This window comes from Megascapheus bottae, chromosome 3, assembly GCF_031878675.1.
Source record: "Megascapheus bottae isolate mThoBot1 chromosome 3, mThoBot2.hap1, whole genome shotgun sequence".
In the NCBI taxonomy this organism is placed as follows: domain Eukaryota; kingdom Metazoa; phylum Chordata; class Mammalia; order Rodentia; family Geomyidae; genus Megascapheus; species Megascapheus bottae.
The window spans coordinates 76,766,311-76,791,860 of record NC_143511.1 but is presented as its reverse complement, the minus strand read 5'-3'; the positions used below and the strand labels follow the sequence as shown (position 1 = coordinate 76,791,860).

At 37.2% G+C, this 25,550-nt stretch overlaps 1 long non-coding RNA gene across 1 annotated transcript in view; it reads right to left on the bottom strand.

Moving 5' to 3' along the window:
- Positions 1–537: 537 nt before the first annotated feature.
- LOC150065843 (uncharacterized) overlaps positions 538–25,550 on the bottom strand; it is a 48,249-nt gene continuing 23,236 nt past the window's right edge. Inside the window, exons 2-3 of the long non-coding RNA XR_016534806.1 lie at positions 5,174–5,269; positions 538–629 (exon numbers count right to left, since the gene is read on the bottom strand). This is a non-coding gene — a long non-coding RNA (uncharacterized LOC150065843). The remainder of the gene's footprint in view (positions 630–5,173; positions 5,270–25,550) is intronic.

Here is a 25,550-nt window from a genome sequence, read left to right as displayed (position 1 = left end):
AAAAGAAAAATGTGACCTACATGCAAATTAACTTTGTGTTCATTAAGGATAATGAGAATACTTTTGAATTTTTTTGGAAATTATTCTTTTGGACATCTGAATTTTATGAGTAGAACTTCATTGAGTTACTACATGCATCACCTCTCTGTTAGGCTGCTCCACTTGTGGTCTGACCTTTTCCTTAGCAGATGTACATAGATTTTATCCTTACAGCTTCATTCATTGGCTCTCAGAGACTGCTTGTGGAAACCAGGAGCTTGTCACACATTCACTGGCCTCATAGGCTTGCCTTTGAAATCTGGGTTGCAATCTCGAAGACTCTCCATGCTTACAAAACCAGTGTCACATGGATGACCTTTTCTAACTATCTCTTGCACATCAATTCCAAAGATCTGGAAACCCATGGTCAGATACAGTCACAGCAATAACTCCACACCTCTGGTGGCAGTTGTCTGTATCCATTACTTCTTTCTCTATTGTAACAATTACAAAGTAGAAACACTCTAAGAGAGGAATTCTTTATTTTGGATCACAGATACTTCAGTCTATGGCTGGGTTTTTGAGTTGTGTTGGCTCTCAGGAACATTACCCATGATGGTGGTAGAAGCATGTGGAAAACACTGTTCACCCTGGAAAGGAAATAGAACAAACGTTGTGCTGTGTAAAGTGGAAAGAAAATAACCCATGACTCAGAGCATCAATTCCTATTTCTTTAATTTAAATATATTTTACACTGACACATAAAAATGTACATATTAATGGGATGCCATGTGATGATAGATACACATGCATGTTACAGTATTTGAATCTGGGTAGGCATACCTATCTCCTTAAGTAAGTGTCATGATGGAATAGGTGTCAGCAAATTCATTACATTTCAAATCCTTTCTTATAGCTTACTTGAAATAGACCACACATAGTTTGGTTGTCTACAGTTACCCTGTTGTGAAAGAGGACATCAGATTGCATTTCTCTTACCTTGTTTAACTTGTTACTCACTGGCCAACCTTTCTCTATCCAACACTCTTTTTGAACACTCTGTGGCCTCTTTTAACCACCATTCACTGCTAACCACAAAATTAACTTTTCCCGATTCCATTTATGAATGAAGTCATGCTGTGTTTCCCATTCTCTCCCTGCGGATCTGACATGCCATCAACAAGTTGAACCCCTGTTGTGGCAAATGGCACAAACAAAATTTCATCTTTTTTAATGGCTGACTAGTATCCCAATGTGTAGGTGCACAGCATTTTCCTTGTCCATTCATTAGTTAACAGATATTCTCTTTGAATGCATACTCAGTTGTGAAGTTGTTACAGCACTTTAAGTACTGAGTTCAGTGACCGATACTTGTTTGGCTGTCACTTGAGCCACATCTCCAGCCCTTTTAGTTATGAGAGGGGCAGTATTTTGCCTTCATTGACCTGAATCATAATCATAACATATATCCACTATGTACAGATGTTAATTGAAATGGGCTCTCACAAAAATCTCATAATCCTTGTAATCCGAGCCTCCCAGAGGGCTAAGATTACAGGTGTGAGCCACCTTTTGAGCTCTCTTGTCTTTTTGAAAGTAGACATTCTAGCTAGAAGGTAACTATAACTTACAGTGATTTTTGAATTTCATTTCCATAATGATTAGTAAGTTAGAGATGACTTTTATGCAGTTATTTGTAAGTATTATGTTGGGAAATGTCTAATTAGATCTAACACCTATTCTTGATTGTATTATTATTATCATTGTTTTTTGCGTGAATTCTTTGTATTCTGTATATCAATCCTTTATCCAATGTGTAATCTGCTTTCACCCCATTCTATGGACTGTCTCTATTGACTTTTCCTTTGCTGTACAATAGCTTTTGATTGGATAGGATTCCATTTATTCAGTTTTGCTTATGTTTCTTTCATTTCTAGGGTGTTATTCAAAAAGAATAATGAGCCACATCAATGAGCTGAACCATTTTCTCTATTTTCTTATAGTAGGTTCATAATTTTTGGTCCTTGATATAAGTCATCAGTTCATTTCTGAAAAGATTATGTGTATAATGTGAGACACAGGAATCTAGTTTCATTTTACCTGAGATATTCAATATTGCCCAACTCATTTTTGGAAATGACTCCTTTCTCCTATGAAAGTTCTCATTCTCAAGATCTTTATTAAAAACCAGTTTTATATGGCTGAAAGGAGTACTTGAACTTCTTTTCCCAGCTTTCTGTCAAATATTGAATTATATATGTATATATGTGACAATAAATCTTATTAGATTAATTATTCTTCCAGTGAACTCACAGGGTATGCTCAAACACAAACTAAACTGATAACTATATATGTTACAAAGACATACAGTTTTCATCTCTCATGGGTCAAGCTCAGGGAGAAGGCTTTTTGTGTGTGTGTGAGAATCTGAAGCAAAGTTAAATAAGCTCTTCCTTTTCTTTTATTTGACTTCACTCTTTATCTCTGGCCTCTCAGGTTTGAGGCCTGAAAAGGTCCTGCTGCTCAGAAAGATGTAAGGCTCTGAGTTAATTTATAAGATCATAGACAGCTAGAGAGTTGGTATAATTGAAAGATATAATTACTAGGTGTTAAAGGCAAAGGGGTTCATTAATTTAACAGGCACTGTTGGCTGAACTGTCCTAATTTTAAATTTTTCATGACACATGAATATGGGGTACATTGTGGGTCATGAGAACTGACCAATCCTGAGCTGGCAGATCCTTAAAATGCCACCCCAGGGGCAAACAATCATTCACAAGTGGAAGGCTGAGTTGTTTCTCTCCTGTTTAAGACCCCATGTGATAAAACTCTAATAATCTTGCATTGCCCTCTGAAGCTCCTCATAGCCCTTGATAACCTGGCCTTTCTGTACTTCTGCCTCCATTTTCTTTATGATTTCTCATCCTTACACTGGTCACTTGAGATATTCTGAACTGATAATGACACTAATAATTATTATTGCCATAACAACCTTTTAAAAATTATTATTCTTCCCATTAGCATTTACTGTACTTTTATTACATCAAAAACAGTCCTAAAATGCCTCATAGGTATTTAGTTCTCTAGATTCCCCTGAGCCAAATTATCTACTGTGGTAAATGCTATCCTTATTTTGTAGATGATAAAATAATGCTCAGAAGAGTCCAATAAAGCAGCTAATGAAAGCAACATATAGATTAGATTGAAAAATTGTCTAACCCCTAAATTTGTCCCTTTTTTATTTTTCAAAGTATGTCGTTTAAAAGTATGCTTTGCTTGTTTGGGTCTTATCTCCCAATCACATTCACAGCATTCTTGAGGCCTGGGAACTATTTTGGTAAATGGTGTGACTCCAACAACTAGAAAGATGCCAGACTTCCAGAAACTATCAGGGTATCCACTGATACAGGAAAAAACAAACCAACTCTCCTCTCCATGCTCAGCCATAAAGTAGAAGTACAAGTTTGCCTATACCATGATTAAAGCTCAGGAAGAGATTCAAGCAACAGTACTTCCAGATGCAAGAGATCAAAGGCCCATGGTCCATAAAGCAAAGCAAAGCAAAACAAAGCAAAACAACAAATACATATACACACAACAACAACAACAGAATTGCTGCAGTGGTCTTATTTGAGAACCTGAGAGGCATGACCGAAAGAGCTTAGCATCCCACTCTGCTTGTTTTGACCATACAATCTGTTGTTGTACAACTTGATACATATTTAGGCATGGAAAAATTATTATCTCATGAGAATAATGAGAAATAATTTCATGTATGTTGAATTTGGAGCTTTTTTTGGTATTGGTAAATGACACACTTTGGATTAAAATCATACTATGAACAACAAAAAAATGATAGCAGAATAGCAGAAATGATTACTTCTCTTTTATGTATTTCTTGCTATTCAAACATTGACAAAAAGGAAAGCACAAACAGGGGAATAAACTGGAATTAGAAACATTCTCATAGCCTTCTATCATTTTCAGGGACATATTACTTTCTTAATACTCAAAATGAACCTATGGCTAGAAGTAATTCTATACACTAGATGAAGGCATAAAATGATTCTTACTCATGTGAAGAATTTGACCTAAATTTGCTTCTGGTAAGTAACTGGCCCTTCTTCTCTATGTCTTACCTCGCCCAGAGGTTAGAACAAAAAAACATCAATAATTGGGATCCCCAGAGACTAGTTTTAAATTAAATACAAGAAAGATTACAAAAGCAAGAACAATCCAAACGCAGAATTGGCTTCTCTCATTGCTGAGATTTCTGCATCACTGCAAACAGTCCCACAAAGCCAGGAACCCATTTGCTCTGCATATCACAAAAATGGATTCTCATTGGCCAAGAAGTTACTTGATGTTATTACAAGGGCTTTTACAATCGTGAAGCTTGGATTTCCAACCCTCATTTAACACTTGGATTTCCATTCCAGTCCTGTTTCATAGGTTTTATACAGCTGACTTTTTAAAAATATTTTGACCTGTCCTCAGTTTTTGAGTGAACATTTACCATTAATAATGACATTTCTATCTTCCATATTTTAATAATTCTCACTTTCAAAGAAAATACTCAGTTCCTATGTTATTCCAGCATAACCAAGATAAAGTAGCAAATTCTTGGCATGCTCTTAAGAGTGTTACATCCAGACAAAGCTAATTTAATTTCATGTGCCAAATAATTTGAAATATTAGAAAGTCTATGGAATATTTAAATTTCCAGAAAACAAAAAGAGGTGCTATGCATAAAATCAAGAGAAAGGACGTTATGAATGTATTTATACTTCAAAGTTGAAGTTGTAGTTGTAGTTGTTTGCTAAACTTTGTCTTTTCAGAAAACCTCAAACTTCCCCACAATCATATCAGGCAAGGAAATTCCCTCTTCTGTGGTAAATCTGTTCCTGAGTTCCTATTTCTCTTTGCTTTTTAAAACAAGTTGATGTCTCCTCTTCTTCCAGTAATCACTGGGCAGAAATAAGGTCTGGTCCAGATATTAGTAATTTTTTTCTTTATGATTCTGTGACTTCATTTTGGGCTTTGAACTTTTAAGGCAGACATTATACTACATGAGTCACACCCCAATCGTTTTGTGTATTTTCAGTTAAGGACTTACATATTTGACCAAGACTAGCTTCAGACTATAAACTTCCTAGCTACTCCTTACTATATAGCTAGTATGCCAGATGTATACCACAAGACTGGCTTCTTAGTTGAGATTCGATCTTGGTAACATTTTGTCCAAGTTGGCCTCATATCAGAATCTTCCCTTGTGCAGACTCTCAAAGAGCTGGAAATAAAGACATAAAACCATCATTCCTGGCCACAGAATAGTAGTGATATTTTGTCATTGAACTTCTTGAAAATCTTTACAGACATCTCCAGATTAAAAAAATAACTCAAAGAAGCCTAGAATAACAACCCTGTTCATTTTCAATTTGAATCACAACCCAATCTTAGTTTCAGTCCTTCTGAGAAGGAAGAAATATAGAATGTCTGGCTAGAGTACTAGCCCACAGTGACAATGGATTGTTTTCCCACTGTGAGGAGGATCAGCCCTCTTCTTTGTCTTGAATTTGTTCCTGAGGTTTTTCTCTTTGATCCTGTAGCCTATATTATACTAGGCAATATTTTCTGCAGAGACCAATTTTCTCACAGTGCAAGGAACAGGATAGACAGCTTCCAATTGCGTTTTGAAAATCACCTGATAAAAGGAAAAACAGTGAAATATGCCTCATCTGGATCACATGTCATAGTTTGAGGATTCTGGAAAATATGGAATAACCTCATCCTCCATAGGCTCGCATCTTATCTGGGAATTCAGGCTCAGGTTTTCCTTTTGATTTGTGCCCAGGGAGATGAAATGGTCACCTTCCCTTCCCATCTCAACCATTTTCTTTTCTTTAATTAGCATTATTAATAGCAAACCTTTGGTGGAGAAATCCGAGAATGTTTTTCAACTCTTGGCTGTAAATTGTTAGTGCACTGAGCTGAGCTAGGAATTTGTGATCCTCCAAGCCTTTTCCAACCCCTGATGCCCAATTACCAGCCACAGAATTCCCCTGGCCTGGAAAGCTATGCGGCTTATAACTCCCCTCCTTGTCATTGTGAGGCCATGAACTAAATACAATCATTGCTGTACTCCTTCATTTTCTCAGAGATTCAGTCAGGCTGTCCACACTAAGGCACATCACAAAAGAGCATATAAAAGTCCTGAGCCTGGTAGCCTCATTCAATTAACAACATCTCTCCTCCACCTCTTCATTAGCTGCAAGTAGTATTCACAACTCAAGAAATTCGTTTGTTCGTTTTCATCTTCACACATTGATATTGGTTGTTATCTTTGCACACTGTTGTGTTCTTGAAAAAGCAGTAGTCAAAGATGTTTTGACACAAAGATCATAACATCAACACACTGCTTAATAAAAAAAAATGAAGTCTGAAACAGGATGCCAGGCCTAGGCCTTATAGTTTAACAACAAAAGTTTTCTGTCTCTATCAAATGCACAAAGCAAAATTTAGAATTACAACCTTCTGAAAGAATGGAACAAGAAATATGGGGACTATATACACAAGAGAGCTTTATGCACCCCTCAGAAAGAATTATATATCATTTGCAAAGAAATGGAAGAACCTGAAAAAACTGTCAAATAAAGTCAGACCCAGGTTGCATGTTTTCCATTGTCGGTGGAAGCTAGAATCAGGTTACAAGCGTATGTGTAAGTACATGGATGGTATACAAGTATACACAAATATATTAACTGAAATGTGACTAAAGTCAAGGAAGAAGATCAACAAAATTAATTCCAGGAAATAGGTACTTGACAGAATAGGACAGAGTCAAGGAGTGAAAGGTTGATGAATAAAGAAGAGAATGGGGCAGGATGCAGTCAAGAATTCAACAACAAAACTAAGAAAATTGAGGGTGGGGAGTTGGAAGGGATGAGTGAAAAAGTCGTAAGAAGCAGTCCAGACTCATTGTATTCATAATCTGCTTTGTTAAACGACAACTCCTTTGTACAACCACTTAAAGATAATTAAAAAAGATGAAATGGAAATAAATTTGTATCCATATCCTAGAGTTCATTTTGTTTAGTTTCATCCTGTATGACCATATGTACATAGTTTTTGAGCTATTGTGATTTTCTGCAAGGAAAATACTAGATGTATACTAATTATTACAAATGAGGGAGACCATGGAGCCTGTGTTCCTTTGGGTCTGGCTTATTTGGGTTTATCTTTGTGATTGATGTTCTTAATGTACTGTGTGAAGTTGTTTCTTTTCTCTTTTTTTCCCTTATGGTTAAACTCATGTGGTTACTGTATCTGACTTTGTTCCCTGGTATATTGTATATATGTTTATTTGAAATAGGGAAGTGAAGGGGAAAAACAATATGATTGTAAGGGAACTGTGGGAGAAAAAGGGGAACAAAAACATGAGAAGGGGTGTCAATGTTCAAGAACGAATCCCCCCATTACCTGATGAATGTAACTGTAACCCCTCTATATATTTTCCAAGAATAAAATACAATAAAAAAGAAAAAGAATGAAAATAAATCTGTAGGTAGCCTTTGGTGGGACTGCCATTTTCACGATGCTAATCCTCCCAATCCAGGAGCATGGGAGATTTTTCCACTTCCTTAGTTCTGCTTTAATTTCTTTTTTCAGGTTTTTAAAGTTTTCATCATGGAGATCCTTCACTTCCTTGGTTAATTCCTAAGTATATATTTTTTTAAGGCTATAGCAAAAGGAGTTGCTTTCCTGATTTCAGCCGTGGTCTTCTCAGTACTGGCATACATGAAAGCCATTGATTTTTGAGGGTTAACTTTATACCTTGCTACTTTGCCAAAATTTTCTATCAGTGCCAGTAACTTGAGAGTGGACCCCTTGTTGTTACTATATCTGACTTTGGTACCTGGTGTATTATATATACACATTTACTTGTTTATTTTGTACAGTGAAGGGAAGGGGAAAAACAAGATGACTGGGAGGAGGTGGGAAGAGGGAAAGTGGGTGAAAAGCATGAGAAGGGATATCAATGTTCAAGAAGTAAGGTACCCACTACCTGACTAATGTAACTGGAACCCCTTTAAATATCACCCAGACAATAAAATAAAACTTTTAAAAGAGAAAATAAAAATAATGAAGTAACAAAGAATAAATAAAATTCTGATATTTTTAAATTTAGGACAGCCACATAGTAGTGAATACTGTTTACAAAGCGAGACTTATTGATACTTTATACCATATATCTAATCAATAGAATTGAAATTAACACCAAATGTCTATGTTATGAGAGCCACATATTAATTAATTCTTTTGGAATTTTATCTAAGATAAAATTGGTCTAAGGTAAAAGCTTCCACCTTGAGGAATTCTATGTGTAACATTCATGAGTTTCCCCTTTTCGTGTTTTACAATTCTTCAGGATATCAAAGCAATATAGGGGTCGGATTATAGCAAAAATATACACAACTCACTGAGGCAGACATATAATTCACATCTTGATTCTCCTGCTGAAAGGAGGGAGGGTAAACCATTTTTTCTTTTCTTAATTATAATTAATAAAGGGTGACAGATAGAGGGTGCATTAGTTCACACACATTGATACCCATTCTCATGTTTTCGTCCTCATTTCCCTCCCCTCACCTTCTCCCCTCATCTTGTTTTCCCCACTTCCCTTTCCTATTTCAAATAAACAAATAAATGTATATATAATATACCAGATAACAAGGTCAGATAGTGTAACAATATGAGAAAAACCAAGGGACAACAAAGGAGATGAGAAATCAAATAGTACATAAAGAACAGCAATCACACGTTATATAGTGCTTGTTTCCATGTCCTGGAGATCCTTTCATTTAGCCTCATCCTATATGGCCCTATGTATCTAGGTTTTGAGCTATTTTAGTCCTCTGCTAGGAGAGTCCAAGGTTTTTACTAATTATTACAAATGAGGGAAACCATTGCACCTGTGTTTCTTTGAGTCTGGCTTACTTCACTTAATGTGATTTTTTCCAAGAATCAAAGAAAGTTTGGATAAATGGGAGTGCATTAAACTACGGTGCTTCTGTATGGCAAAGGACATAGCTAGACCTCTCACAGAGTGGGAGAAGATTTTCACTAAACATACAACAAAGGTTTCATATCTAAAACATATCAACAGCTAAACAAATTGAATCACTCCAAAACTAATCTTCAAAGAAACAACCATCCCATTAAAAGATAGGCCAAAGACTTAAAGAGAGACTTCTCTGAAGAAGAAATAAGAATGGCCTATAGACTCATGAAGAAATGCTCCACATCTCTGGCCATAAAAGAAATGCAACTCAAAACAACTCTGAGATTCCACCTTACTCCAGTTAGAATGGCCATTATCAAGGGTGAACCATTTTTGACAAATGGATTTCATGGAATTCCATCATCTCTGAAGCCACATGAGATGTTTCTGGCCAGTGATTTGAGCACAGTGAAGCTATAATTCTACTCAATACCTGTGGAATGCAATACCCCTCCAACCAGGTGACTCAATTTTTTTCTGACTTTGTATTCATCCCTTTTTTACCTTCTTCACTGATAATCATGCAGCCACCTCTTTGACTTCCTTTGGCATCTTTTTATTCTGTATAACCACTTTCTATCAATAATTTTGCATATAAAAGTATATATTTGTGTCCATTGGCCAACAGTAATGTTCTGTAGGCTCAGCGAGCATGCATCTTTAAATTTCATTGATCAAAGCACATAAATGTTTATTTCAAAGTATGGCTTCATTAGCCCTCAAGACCTAATGGCATTAATAAAGCTATAGCATATGAAGATATCTGAGGACCACTCAAGAACACCTCTCAAAAACCATTACTACTCTTATTGATTTAGCATCTCTCCCAGATATATAGACAAGTTTATTGATTTCTGTCACGACAAAGATACATTCTTTCCTCACTTGCAAAATGAGTATTTCATTAGTGTTGAAAATGAATACTTCACTTTTTAAATCTCAAATCCCAGATGAGATGTTTCTTCCAGAATAAAACCAAATATTATTTGGTTACCTCATTTTACTCCAATGTTATATTTTGAAGGAGCTTTCATCTTGGCACCCAAACATATTGAAAATAAATGTATATCTTATTTGAGGGCCATGCACAGTACATCAAATTGATGGTCAATTTTTAAAAAATTAATTTTGAAACATCAACACTTTACCACAGTCAATGATTGCTACATACCTCATTCCTGACCTCTGAAATGGCAATACTCTTCTTTCAGACCCATAGAGACCAAAGGTTCTAATCTTGTTCTCAGTACTCTCATGTGCTCCTCTAATCCTTCTCTCAAGATTTGCTCTGTACTTTCCAATATTTTAGTTCTCCATTATATGCTCTAGTCATTGCCTTTTCTTTTTTAAAATAGTTTATTTTAGTTTTAATTGATGGTAATTGCACATATACATGGCTCATAGGTAAAGCACACAATATGTAATGGTCATATTATGGTAAATGACATGTCCTAGCATGTCTGTTGCTGCAGACAACTCAAAACCCTCACTACTAGCTATATTGACACATTCAATTAATTGTCAGTTTATTGTACTTTTCTACAGAGCATTAGGAGTTATTAATCCTTTCTAATTATTGCCCCGTACCAATCAATCTATCCTTCTTTCTCTTGCTTTCCCCATTCCCTTCCCAGGCTTAGATGCTATTCCTTCTCCAATGAAAGCAGGGTTTTTTTTTGGTTTCCACAGCCAAGTGTGGGCACACAGCAATTTTCTGTCTGTGCCTGAAATAATGTTCTTCAAATACATCCATGTTGATGCAAATGTCAGAATTCTGTTCTTTTAATGTCTGAATAATGATCCATTGTGTATACATGCCACATTATTTCACTCAGTTCTCCACTCATGAATGCATAGTTTCATTGCATGCCTTGGCTATTAGTAATAGTGCTATACTCAACATATATGTACAAATTGTTCTTTTCAGCATTCTCATTGCAGTTTCTCTGGATCGCAAGATCTTGATGAGCATATGATCATAAAATCAATTTCAATTTACTCATGATCCACCATACTGTTTTCTGTCATGGATGTGGTGGTTGACATTTCCACCAATATTTTATCAGCAGTTCCCTCTTCCTGTACACTTGTTAGCATATTTTTATCTTTTCAATAAGGATCATTAAAACACAGCTGAGATGAAACAGAATTGAGGTTTCAGTCTCATTGCTTCTTGTCAGTGAACACAAAGCCTGACAGAAGTCTAACATTATATAGTAACAGTATCTTTCTCTTGATGGTCCTCTACCTAAGGAAGTGGTTTTCCATGTCCACAGAATTAATTGTAGCACCTTTCATAATTCCAACATATTTGAGGCATGTAAGAAAGGAAGCTTCTCCATTTTGATAAAGGAAAAGAATAGGATTTAATTTTTTATATCAATATATAGTACCTAGTAATAAACTTGGAATGCTAGTGGACTGGGAATTAGTCCTAGTGGTAGAGTGCTTATCTTGCATGCATGAAGACTCGGTTTCAATTCCTCAGTACCACATACGCAGAAAAAGCCGGAAGTGGTACTATGGTTCAAGTGGCAGAGCTCTAGCTTTGAGAAAGCCCAAGGACAGTGCTCAGGCCCTGAGTTGAAGCCCCAGGACTGGCAAAAAATAAAAAAATAAAAAAAATAAACCTTGGAATGCTAGAATAGATTATAAACTTAATCATAGGCATTGTCTTATGAAAATGTATCTCTTCCTCACCAAGGGAGGCGGAGGTGTCCCAGCCCCCACCCGCCCAATAGGCTCCTCTCCCAGGCCTCTGACTGGAGTCCGACAGGCAGACTACACTAAGACCCAGCACACCACCAAGGGAGGGGGACCTGTCCCAACTTCCACCCGCCCAACAGGATCCTCTCCCAGGCCACTAGGTCTGGAGAGTAGGGGGCGCTGAGACCCTGCCTTACAACAGCAGGTGGGATGTGCGGGAAAATAGGAGCCAGAATCTGTCCCCCTCAAATCTTGAGCCGGGCATCCTCCAGCTGGGAATCCTGAGCAAGACAGCACCAAGGGGCCCCCCACAGTCACCACAGTCACAGACTCTCTGACAAAGCACCAGAAACACAGCAAGGAACTGAAGGGCCGACCAGCAGCCAGGCTCCCCTTGTGAGAACAGAGCTGACACCTGCTGGTCCTGCTGAGAGCCCCTGGAAACTCCCAAACCCCAGACCCTTGGCCCAGGGCCAGCCCCTGGAAGCAGCACAGGAAAACCATCCCTCTGCCCAAAACTCTCAGAATGAAGCTTGCAGATCCATCCCACGGCCCACTGTGAGGCCACTGGTTGGGCCTAGAACAAGTCGTGCAGCAACACATAAGTTTTATCTAATACTTTCCAAACTTTGTACTCAAATACGCTACCTGCTTACCAACTTAGGTCAGTGATCCTTACGCTATACCTTTTCTTCATGACTATAATAATCTTACACTCCTATGTTATTCCTCTTGTACCTCCCCTGTTCTCTCTCATACTATTTTTCTATCTCTGGTCCTCTGATCATCTTTCAACCCTTATAATGCATGGATCTACATCTGATGGCTGTTGAGCAATACTATATATCTAGGTGTTCAATTATACTCTAGGTCCAGAGGGACTTAAATACAATAGAGATTGGATTGAGAGGCTTACTGTTTTGGTCATAAATTGGTTATCAGTGGTTGTATTAGATTGGTCAGTAAGTTCAAAAAAAGAAAGAGCGATAATACCAATCAAAAATTGTGAACATCTAGTGTCTGCCAGCTAAAGAGGTCTAGGTTGGTTATATATGAAAAACTATAATCGTGTTTAGTATTAATCTTGCTCCCATTTCAAATGGGCAGAACAAGAAACTCAAGAAAAATGTCAAATCAAAGAATAACATCCCTCAACCAATATAGACAGACAATGGAACAGTAAGTGTTTATCATTAATGATGATAAACATCATTAATGAAAAGTGTGAAAATACAAAGAAAGAGATAAGGGAGGAAGCCATAGCTAAACAAGAGGAAACCATAAACAAAGGGACAAGTGAAAAAGGAGAAGACATAAAGGAGGCCATAATAAAGGTTTGTCAAAGAAAATGGATGAATTCAAAGAATCCACAAACAAAAAGGTGACCAAACTCCAGAAAATGTCCAAAGAAAATAAAGCTACTGAGCTAACCACTTAAATGGAAATAAAGGAGCTAAAGAAATACATACATGATCTAAAAGAAGAGATGCAAGGCATCAAAAATGAGCAACTAGAAGCAAGGGAGATGAAGAATAAAGTAGATAGCTTTGATAGCAGGTTAGACAATGCAGAAGAGAGAATTTCCAGGGCTGAAGATAATTTAGTTGTTATAGAGAAAGAAGAGAAAATGAGTCAATCCAAATCTAGGAAATATGAGAAAATGCTACAGGAGGTCCAAGATACAATTAGGAAACCTAATTTAAGGCTAATTGGTATTTAGGAGGGTCTGGAGAAAGAGGTCAATGGTATTGGATATATACTTCAGGGAATCATCTCAGAGAATTTCCCAAATATCCAGAAGGGCAGGCCCATCCAGATACAAGAAGCTTTTAGAACCCCAAACAGACATGACCAGAAAAGAACAACCCACCACCACATTATAATCTGAACTGGATCAATAGAGACCAAAGAAAGGATCCTAAAGACAGCCACGGAGAAGGGATAAATCACCTATAAAGGCAAACCAATCAGAATAACCCGACTTCTCAGCAGAGACCATGCAAGCAAGAAGTGACTGGAAGCATATATGTCATGCCCTGAAGTCAAATAACTACCAACCAAGAATACTGTACCCAGCTAAGCTCTCATTCATAACTGAGGGAACAATAAAAACATTCCATTCCAGGGAAAAGCTGCAACAATATGTCACAACAAAACCAACACTACAGAGAATTCTCAAAGATGTTCTACACATAGAAAACCAACACAAATGTAATACAGAGAAGGAAATTGCACCTAAACAGCATACCATCTAAGGACCACAAGAACTGTCAAGACACAGGCCCTAATAAAAGCTTTTAAAAATGGTAGGAACTAATAAATGTCTCTCAATCCTAACTCTCAATATCAACGCACTTAACACTCCAATTAAACGGCATAGTCTGTCTAGTTGGAGCAAAAAGCAAGATCCATCGTTCTGCTGTCTTCAAGAGACACATCTTACCCAAAAAAACAAACATTTTTTGAAACTGAGAGGTTGGAATAAACTCTATCAAGGTAATGGACCCCATAAACAGGCTGGATTTGCCATCCTCATATCAGATAAAATAGACTTCAAACTAAAATTAGTGAGAAAAGACAAAGAAGGTTACTACATACTACTAAAGTAATCTTTCCTCCGGGAGGACATAACCATCCTAAATATCTACACACCGACTCCCGGAGCTCAAACTTCATGAAGCAAAGTTTACTTTCACTGAAACCATACATAGATCGAAAGACAGTGATTGTTGGTGACTTTAACACACCACTCTCAACTTTGGACAGATCAACAAGGCAAAAACTCAACAGAGAAACCTTAAAATTAAACAACTATATACACCAACTAGATCTAACAGACATCTGCAGAATATTCCACCCAGCAACAACACAATATATGTTTTTCTCAGCAGCACATGGAACATTTTCTAAAATAGACCACATCTTAGGCCATAAAACAAACCTGCACAGATTCAGAAACACTGAAATCATTCCCTGCACGCTCTCAGACCACAAATGTATCAAATTGGAACTGAACACACATCTCTACCAACGAAAACCCTGTAACTCATGGAGATTGAACAACACATTGTTGAATCACCAATGGGTCATCGAAGAGATCAGAACAGAAATCCAACAGTTTATGAAATTTAACAAAAAGGAGCACACAAAATGCCAGCTCCTTTGGGACACGGCAAAGGCAGTACTCAGAGGAAAATTTATAGCTCTGAGTGCCTATAACAACAAGATGGAAACATCGAAAACCAACAACTTAATGTGCCACCTTAAGCTCCTGGAAAAAGAGCAACAAACCAACCCTAATCCCAGTAGAAGGAAGCAAATTATTAAAGTCAAAGCAGAATTAAATGATTTGGAATAAAAAAAAACTATAGGAAGAATCAACAAAACAAGGAGCTGGTTCTTTGAAAGAATTAACAAAATTGACAAACCCTTAGCAATTCTTACCCAAAAGAGAAGAGAGCATACCGAAATAAACAAAATCACAGACGAATATGGTAATATCACAACAGAAATTACGAAGATCTAGAGTATCATGAGGGAATACTTCTCAAACCTTTACGCCAACAAATTTGAGAATCTAGACGAAATGGATGATTTCCTAGCCAAAATTAACATACTCACACTGAACCAAGTAGAAATATCCTAACTAAACAGCCCTATTTCAAGCACTGAAACAGAAATGGCAACAAGAGACCTTCCACCTAAGAAAAGCCCAGGGCCAGATGGATTCACAGCTGAATTCTATAAGGTTTTCAAAGCAGAGTTCACACCATTACTCCTCAAGCTCTTCAACGAAATTGAAAATGAAGGTTCTTTACCAAACTCATTCTATGAAGCCAGTGTAACCCTCATCCCCAAACCAGACAGAGATTCATCAAAGAAAGAGAACTATAGACCTATTTCTTTGATGAACATCGATGCAAAACTTCTCAACAAAATACTGGCCAACCATCTACAACAACTCATCAAAAAAATTATACACTATGATCAAGCAGGATTCATCAAAGGGAGGCAAAGCTGTTTCAACATACACAAATCAATTAATATAATTCAACAAATCAACAGGAGCAAGGACAAAAATCACATGATTGTCTCAATAGATGCGGAAAAGGCATTTGACAAGATCCAACACCCTTTATGTTAAAAGCTCTGGAGAAACTAGGAATCCATGGAAAATTCCTCAATATAATGAAGACTGTGTATGACAAACCCACTGCTAGTATTATACTTAATGGTGAAAATCTAAAGCCATTCCCTCTAAAATCAGGAACGAGACAAGGATGCCCACTCTCTCCACTCCTCTTTAACATAGTATTAGAATTACTAGCTAGCGCAATAAGGCAAGAAGCAAGCATAAAGGGGAGCCAAGTAAGGAAAGAGGAAGTAAAACTATCCCTCTTTGCAGATGACAAGATTCTGTATTTAAAGAATCCTATAGACTCTACTCCCAAGCTCCTTGAGCTGATTCAAAACTTTGGAAGGGTAGCAGGGTATAAAATTAACCCTCAAAAATCAACTGCCTTACTCTATGCCAACAGTGAGAGGAACGAGGCAACAATCAGGAAAGCAACTCCTTTTGCAATAGCCTCAAAGAAAATAAATTACCTAGGAATTAGCTTAACTAAGAATGTAAAGGACCTTTTTGATGAAAACTTTAAAACCCTGAAAAAGGAAATTAAAGCAAAACTAAGGAAATGGAAAAACCTCCCATGCACCTGGATTGGAAGAATCAACATCATGAAAATGACAATCTTGCCAAGGGCTATCTACAAATTCAACGCAATACCCATCAATATCCCAATGTCATTCTTTAAAGAAATACAAGAGGCAATCCAAAATTTCATATGGAATAATAAAAGACCCCGTATAGCAAAAACATTTCTTAGCAGAAAGAACAGTGCAGGAGGAATTTCAATTCCAAACTTTAGACTCTATTACAGAGCTATAATTATCAAAACACCTTTGTACTGGCACAAGAACAGGCCTGAACACCAATGGAATAGAACTGAAGACCTAGATATTAAACCACAGAACTATGGCCACCTAATCTTTGACAAAGGAGGCAAAAAAATATAATGGAAGAAAGATAGCCTCTTCAACAAGTGGTGATGGAAGAACTGGTTAAACACCTGCAGAAAACTAAAGTTGGATCCTTCTTTGTCACCCTGAACTAGAATTAACTCCAAATGGATCAAAGACCTCGAGGTAAAAGCTGACACACTGAAAACTTTACAGGAAGGAATAGGAGATACACTAGGCCTCCTTGGCACAGGTCGAAACTTTCTTAATAAGGACCAAGAATCACAACAAAGCAGAGAAAGGCTGGATAAGTGGGACTGCATTAAACTGCAGAGCTTTTGTATGGCAAAGGACATAGCTAGTAAACTAATTAGGAAGCCTACAGAGTGGGAGATCTTCAGCAACCATACAGCGGACAAAGGCCTCATATCTAAAATATATCAACAGCTCAAAAAATTGAATCACTCCAAAACTAATCTCCAAAGTAACAACCATCCCATTAAAAAATGGGCCAAAGACTTGAAGAGAGTCTTCTCTGAAGAAGAAACAAAATGGCCTATAGACACATGAAGAAATGCTCAATATCTCTGGTCATAAAACAAATGCAAATCAAAACAACTCTAAGATTCCACCTCACTCCAGTTAGAATGGCCAGGATCAGGAAAACTAATAACAACAGATGCTGGTGGGGATGTGGCCAGGAGGGATCACTACTGTACTGTTGGTGGGAGTGCAAAATTGTTCAACCACTATGGAAAGCAGTATGGCAGTTCCTCAAAAGGCTAAACATAGAGCTCCCCTATGACCCAGCAATTTCATTACTTGGCATTTACCCAACCATCCAGAAACAAAGACATACTAAATCCACCAGCACAACAATGTTCATTGCAGCACTATTTACCATAGCAAAGATATGGAACCAACCTAGATGTCCCTCAGTTGATCAGTGGACAACAAGATGTGGTATTTGTACACAATGGAATTCTATGCTCCTGTCAGAAAGAATGACATTGCCCCATTTGTTTTAGAAAAGATCATATTAAGTGAATTAGCCAGACTCAAAGGAACTTAGGCTCAATGATTTCCCTCATTTGTCATAATCAGTAGAAACCTTGGGCTCTCCTAGCAGAGATTTTCAATAGAGCAAAACCTTGATACATAAGGCCATTTAGTATGAAGCTAATTGAAAGGACCTCCAGGATATTGAAACAAAAGCCATATCATGAATGATTGTTGTCCTTAATGTACTATGTTACCTCTCATCTCTTTTGCTGTCCCTTGGTTATATCATGTTGTTACATTATCTCAATTTGTTATCTGATATATCAGTTATATTTGTATTTGGTTATTTGAAATTGGATAGGGAAGGGGGGAAAACAAGATGAGGGTTGGGGGGAGGAGGGAAATGGGGACCAAGACATGTGAAAGTGTATCAATATATGGGAATTAATACACCTTCTATCTGGCAAATATCATGTTACCCTTTTATTAATTACAATAAAAATATTTTAAAAAAGAAAATGTATATCTTAATTATTTGTGAACTATCTTTATATTGTCTTTCAAGGTATTTTAAGTTACGTATGTCTACATTTTATCTTTAGAACTGCTTCTTACTTGGGTGTTCCTTTTATAAAAATTGAGGCATAAGGCTATGTTGTCTGATAAGGCTTTCTATAACTATGGCTAGATGTCTCCCAACATGGGCCATTTTGGTTTTGGGCGTCATTTCTAAAGTTATGCCATCATTAACATTGTAGGCTGTTTGCATATGAGCACTGTTAGAAAATCAAAACGCAAGGTGACCTCAACTTACCTCACCCCATTGAATGTTGACAATGGAAGGAATATCTTGCCTTTAATATGCTATTACTTCTGGACTGATAGCTGAGGAAGAACCTTGATTTCCTTCATTACAGAAGTCAGGAAAACTTATCCTTATTGGGCATAGGCTTCTTTTCACCTCAGTAGATGAAGCAAGATAGATGATAGTGTTAATTCAGGTTTAAGAAACTATCTGAACCTTGGTTTGCATAGATTTACAATATACCTGCAATACTAACAAAATCAGATAACTTTTACAGTTCCTTATGTACACATGCACTTCATCTCACATCTACTAGTTCCTGAACTTGGTGAACTGGCATTGCAGCATTACAACAATGTTTGGTTGCACCAAATTTATAAACTTTTACAAGGCAATACTCGCTATTATTCTGAGGTTAACCAAAGGTATATTTCTCAAGGTTCACATTGCTTTCACTAGCAGAATTTGACAGATGATCTTCTAAATATTTGTAGTATATTTTTTAAAAGCATTGCAATTTGTTTTTAAAAATTGTAAACCATGTACCAACTTTTTAATTGAAATTGTACAGGATAAGTTAAAACATAAATTGCTGTCTTTTAGCTGATATGAGTATATTTCTATAAGCATAGTTGTGTTGAAACAGTTTTTAAAAACAGAAAGGATGGCTGACTTCAGTATTCTTCCAAGTGAAGAAATCATGAAAATAGCCTACACAGTAGTGACTTAGCATCTTTCACGATGAAAAATCACTTCATCTGAGAAAATGTAGAAGACAGCAGAATGTCCTGACTTGTAGCTAATTCAGCAATGATCTCTCATTCATGCTACTGAGATCTGGCAGGTTGGTCGGGAATTAGCCAAGCCTAGAAGGGAATGCAATTTATTCCTGCATACTAGTCATGGTCCTTCCGATTTCACAGTCCATCCCTCCCAGTTTCACATCCCATAATCAATCCTGGCCACCACTTCCTGCTTGGGACCAACTAACCTGAATTGGTATTCTTTCCACCTTAGCAGCCTATACTTAGATTTATGATTTATTTAGAGCTGGATTATATCAAGGCTCAAGACCAAGGCTCCATAATCTGTCATAGTCTCCACTGTGGCCAAACACAAACATTTGTTTTAGCTGCATCAGCATCCCCACACTGTTTTCAAAGATCCTTATAGTTAATCATGATAGCATCTGCACCTTCTGGTGTTTTATTTTTCTTCACCAACTTCACCCACTTTGCCTTTCTCGTTCCCTGTGCTGAATAAAAGCATTGACTCCGTCAAGTGAGAGACCTTCATAATTTAATAGAATGTTGATAAGCTTAAGTTAACCTTAGTGGAAATTCATCACAACCACAGCTTCATGGCTATTTGTTTTAGTGCTGAATAGCAGAAGGATTTTAAGTTATATGTCTCATGCACACACAAGGTATGAGAGAGAAGAATATGTCAGTATTTGTCACCACACTTAATGAGGGCTTCTGTCAACTGACTAAATTCTAAGGAAGCAAAATATAGTGTTCTTATTTTACTGGCATTCATGTGTTTAAACTCTATCATTTATTGATAATAGGAAAGGAGTCAGATCTAATTGTCCTGTACCTCATTCAAGTTAAACAAGTAAATGCTAACTCATCTAAATTCTATACTATCTTGATAAATGAGGATATTTGCGCTCTGTTACTTGAATGAGGAAACTTGAAGTCAGAAAAAATGTGACAGTGGACCTAAGTGATGAGGGATGAAGAAGAAAATAAATGCAGATCTTCCTGTTTCAAGACAAAAACTTCTGCTACATAATTATGACTTTCTTTAAGAAGCCTATATAAACTAATTAACTCACACATTCATTTAAGAATTGCCTATTTTATTCAACAAGTGGTGCTGGAAGAACTGGTTAAGCACCTGCAGAAAACTAAAGTTGAATCCTTCTTTGTCACCTTGCACTAGAATTAACTCCAAATGGTACAAAGACCTCGAGGTAAAAGCTGACACACTGAAAACTTTACAAGAAGGAATAGGAGATACACTAGGCCTCTTTGGCACAGGTTGAAATTTTCTTAATAAGGACCAAGAATCACAACAAATCAGAGAAAGGCTGGATAAGTGGGACTGCATTAAACTGCAGAGCTTTTGTATGGCAAAGGACATAGCTAGTAAACTAATTAGGAAGCCTACAGAGTGGGAAAAGATCTTCACCAACCATACAGTGGACAAAGGCCTCATATCTAAAATATATCAACAACTCAAAAAATTGAATCACTCCAAAACTAATCTCCAAAGTAACAACCATCCCATTAAAAGATGGGCCAAAGACTTTATTAAAGAGAGTCTTCTCTGAAGAAGAAACAAAAATGGCCTATAGACACATGAAGAAATGCTCAACATCTCTGGTCATAAAACAAATGCAAATCAAAACAACTCTAAGATTCTACCTCACTCCAGTTAGAATGGCCAGGATCGGGAAAACTAATAACAGATGCTGGAGGGGATGTGGCCAGGAGGGATCACTACTACACTGTTGGTGGGAGTGCTAACTCGTCCAACCATTCTGGAAAGCAGTATGGCAGTTCCTCAAAAGGCTAAACATAGAGCTCCCCTATGACCCAGCAATTCCACTACTTGGCATTTACCCAACCATCCAGAAACTAGGGCATACTAAATCCACTAGCACAATGTTCGTTGCTGCATTACTCACCATAGCAAAGATATGGAACCAACCTAGATGTCCCTCAGTTGATGAGTGGATCAACAAGATATGGTATTTGTACACAATGGAATTCTATGCTGCTGTCAGAAAAAAACAACATCGCCCCATTTGTTAGGAAATGGAAAGACTTAGAAAAGATCATATTAGGGGGCAGGGAGTTTGGCGTAGTGGTTAAAGTGCTTGCCTAGCATGCATGAAGACCCAGGTTCGATTCCTCGGTACCACATACATAGAAAAAAGTCGGAAGTGGTGCTGAGGCTCAAGTGGTAGAGCTCTAGCCTTGAGAAAGTCCAAGGACAATGCTCAGGCCCTGAGCTCAAGCCCAGGACCGGCAAAAAAAAAAAAAAAGAAAAGATCATATTAAGTGAAGTAAGCCAGACTCAAAGGAACTTAGGCTCAATGGTTTCCCTCATTTGTCATAATCAGTAGAAACCTTGGGCTCTTCTAGCAGAGATTTGCAATAGAGCAAAACCTTGATACATAAGGCCATATAGTAGGACGCTAAATGAAAGGATCTCTAGGATATAGAAACATAAGCCATATAATGAATGATTGTTGTTCTTAAGGTACTATGTTATCTCTCATCTTTTTTGCTGTCCCTTGATTATCTCATATTGTTACAGTATCTCACTTTGTTACCTGATATATCGTGTATATTTGTATTTGGTTATTTGAAATTGGATAAGCAGGGGGGGAAAACAAGATGAGGGGTGGGAGTGTGGGGGAGGGAAATGGGGACCAAGACATGTGAAAGGGTATCAATGTATGTGAATTAATGCACCTTCTATCTGGCAAATATCATGTAATCCTTCTATTAATTACAATAATATATATATGAAAAAAAGAATTGCCTATTTTATGTTAATGTTATACATCTCTTTTAAACTGTACACAAATGCAAATGCAATGGGTTAAGCAGCAATTGTTGGGAGAATCTGGGGCATACTTAGGAATGTGGCAATAAAACAAGTAACACATGAAATGAAAATGAAATGCACTGAGGAATTAACTCCCTGCAAGTTGTTTTGTTCTTGCATGTTAGATTGCTGTAAATAACATGTTGGTATTACAGTAGGTCATGTCTGAGTTTAAAAGTTTTTAATATTCCCTAAATTGATCTGAAGTGCATCCCCGTTTCCTTCTCTCCTCTTTAGGGACCTCCATAGACCCACTTTTTGTTTCTCAAAAGTTTTTTTAATTTTTTGACACCCAACAGGCTTATCTGTCTACATGGAAGCGCCTCCATCCTCAGATTTACCTCTAATGTTTTCTCCTGTTTAAGATTTTCAACACAAGGAAGTGTTATTTTTCTTGAAAGAACATTTTTAAGTCTTCAGACCAAGATGGAGAAAGTAGCATCCTTCTTACTTTCCCTATTGTAACATGAATCATCTTTAAAATTACTTTTTCAGAGTTTATGTGCCCAAAAATAGATTATGTCTTATTAGTATTCTTTCTGTGGTATTTCCCTAGTTTTCAATAAAAGTCATTGAAATGCAGAATCAGGCCAATTTGTAAGGGGTCAGAATATTATTCTACAGTACGAGGATCTACTTTAGATGTTTCAAAACCAGGAATGAAGCACTAGCACGGCTAAATTAGAGAACTAGTGCTGTGTAGATGATGCTAGACTAGGCCTAGCCTGTGGCTTTCATGCTCCTTCTCTGTGTATATGATTTAAGAAGCTCTATTAACATGTCTATCCCTGGAACACAAGGCTCTGTTATTTTTGCCTTCCTCCCCTATCCTATCCTGTTCCCAACTGATGCAACACACACACACACACATACACACACATACACACACACACGGCCAATCAGATGAATCAGAGATAAAGGAGGAAAAAGAAGAAAAACAAAACAAAAACACCCTTTCTTTCAATCTCTTCCAAGATCTCCCCCGTGCTTTGATTTGCGTTCAGAGAACACTTTAGCTCAACAAACAATTGCAAACTACCCAGTTGCAAGGTAAAATGGAAAGCCCACAGGCATTAATTATATATAGAGATATTAAAAAAGAAGCTACTGCTTAATTATTGTTTGCAAATCTCAGTATTTAAATTGACTTATTTGCAAATGTCTGTTTAGAAATTGACTTTGTAATTATACAGTCATCGTAGGGATGTCTCAGACCCTGGAGGAGTCTCTAACGAGGAAAGATAATGTAGCAGCCAGAGTGAGACATCCTGAGCTGCATTTTAATAACTAGAAGTTTTGGCAGGAAGGCTGAGATTCTTCATTGAAAAGACTCTCCCTGCAAATGAAAGAGCCAGGGTCTCCTGTGTTGGAAAGCAATCACTGGAGGATATCTGAGGGCATACAGGGAGCAGAAAATCCTAAAAAGTTAACTTTGTCTGTGGGGTTGGAAGCAATTGAGACAACATGCCAAAGCCTGTTGTACTATTTGTGAGAATGAGTGAATCTCTGACAGACTGTTGTTTAGAGGGAGGTTTTCAGGAGGTCCCAGGACACACTGAATGATTTGTGAATCATGCCTTCCCTTATGGCTAAATTCTGAATGTACATGTCATCATTATCAGTGACATGTCATAAGTGTGCAAGAAATCAGAGATGGATCTGCCTGGAGGTCACATGAGGTCAACTCAAAATATTGGAATACTAGACATGGAAGAGACTAAACTTTAAAACCAACTAGAATGATCAATAATTCATCAGATGTAGTTACATTTTTAGAGTCACCTGGGGTGAGTCAAAAATACAATGCCTGTTCTTTTTCTTAACTTTTTTTTGCTTTAATTAATCTGGGGTACCTCCTGGGCATTCGGCTTTTAAAATCACCCCAGGAGAGTCTATTTTGTAGACAAGGGTAAGAACTTGGCTTCCAGACGTTAGACTACAGCATCCATTTGAAAGGAGGTAAGGGTAAGTGAGTTGAAAGAATAACTGCAGAGGATCATAAGAAATGAGAGACCACTCGTAGTTCACTGTTGATCACGGTGTTTCTTTTCTCTAACTCAATGTAGAATGAAGGCGTGATGCCCCCTTTTTGGATGTCATCCAGTTCTAGACAAATGGTGACTTTAGCCAGTGATAATTATGGAAAGTTGCCAAGTGCCCACATACACATAATTCCTTTCTGTCACTGCTCCATACCTCTTCTATCATAATAACTTAATGATGTTCAGTGGAACAAATATGTTCCACATGCTAAGAATTAGCAATCCCAATCTTCACTGTGCGTTAAAGGCAGAATCAGGGCTCAAACTCTGGCCTTTCTAAAACTATACTTCCAACAGTTTTCCCTATGAGAGCCAAGTTAAACTCTCAGTGCAATTTTTGCTTAAAAATTGTTCTGAATTCCTTTCTCTACTTCTCTGTCTCTGAGTTTAAAAACAAAAATGTACAATGATGTACTTGATTCTACTTAAGTAAATGTGGAGCCTTAGTTCTCCAAACATAAAATACTTGAAAAAATGCTCAAGTCTCATAGTGAAAATGGACAATATGACTATTGCAATGCAAGAAGAAATACCAAAAACAGAATGGGACCTTTTGCATTTAAAGATAGCCTGATTCTCACTATCAATGGCAGCAAAGTAACTCAAATCTGAGTTACCTTATTCCCATTTCTAATCTTTCTAGTATATCAATCCCAGTCTTTCCTGATGAATTGAATAGAATCAAGTTTTGTAGTTATTCACAGATGAAAGGTCTAAGTCATATGTCCACTATTAACTACATTTAGAGATGTACAGAAGTATTTTGAGCTTTGTATTTAATTTCTTCAACTGGAGAAAAATGTAAAATGCGTATTTCTTGTTTGTTGAATAAAGTGAATGTGACTATTATTCCATATATGTTTATTATTCCATATATATACATATATGGAGATCCTTAATGTCAACATTTAATTTTCCCCAAGATTAAATGTATTAGAAAAGCAATAAGTAGGGCAGGCATGTTAGCCTAGTGGCAGAGTGCTTGCCTAGCATGCATGAAGACTCAGGTTCAATTCCTCAGTACCACATACATAGAAAAGGCCAGAAATGGTGCTTTGGCTCAAGTAGAAGAGCTCTAGCCTTGAGAAAGTCCAAGGACAGTGCTGACATGGACCCTGAGTTCAAGGCCCAGGACTGGCAAAAAAAAAAGCAGTAAGTTCAAGGCAGTTAAAAATTGGTCTTAATTTGGCCCATTTGATTAATTGTCCCTGTTCCATAATGTTATTGTGCCATTATATTTTTTTTCTTCCCAGTTTTAAAGTCACCTTCAGAAATATCTTCTGGAGATATATTTTTTTAATTTGAATCAAGT